At 50.6% G+C, this 346-nt stretch overlaps 1 protein-coding gene across 1 annotated transcript in view; it reads left to right on the top strand.

Moving 5' to 3' along the window:
* The window catches only part of lrba (LPS responsive beige-like anchor protein), a gene marked incomplete at its 5' end in the record, with an annotated part of 190396 nt that overhangs the window by 111480 nt on the left and 78570 nt on the right, over positions 1 to 346 (top strand).

Genomic DNA, 346 nt, shown 5'->3' with positions numbered 1-346 from the left:
CCGTGCATCTCCTCTCGCTGTTATTCTCTCCTCCGTGCCCCCGCTCACTTTTCGTCCACACTCAGCTGTGAGCTGGACTTGTGTAGTTTATGAATGGTTCCTTTAGCAAGAGTGAAAAGGGGGTCGGGCTTCTCTTCCTGCAATCATGTGCAGAGCTGTCAGTGCAGGCAGCCAATCAGAGCAGAAGAGCTCCAGTCCGCCTCAGCAGCATCTGGGCGCACGGAGCTGTCCGCTGCTCCCAGATCGACAGAGGAAAACACAAACCTTTGTAGGTTTATACGGGCGAATTCCAGTGTATACTCTGTAAGCCAGCAGTAAAACAGTTTCTTTTTTTCTTTTCTTTTCT

This window comes from Morone saxatilis, unplaced genomic scaffold (genome assembly GCF_004916995.1).
Source record: "Morone saxatilis isolate NCDOM2014 unplaced genomic scaffold, NCSU_SB_2.0 Contig17, whole genome shotgun sequence".
Taxonomy (NCBI): Eukaryota; Metazoa; Chordata; class Actinopteri; family Moronidae; genus Morone; species Morone saxatilis.
The sequence above is the reverse complement of the archived record's forward strand: the minus strand, read 5'-3'. Positions and strand labels throughout refer to the sequence as shown.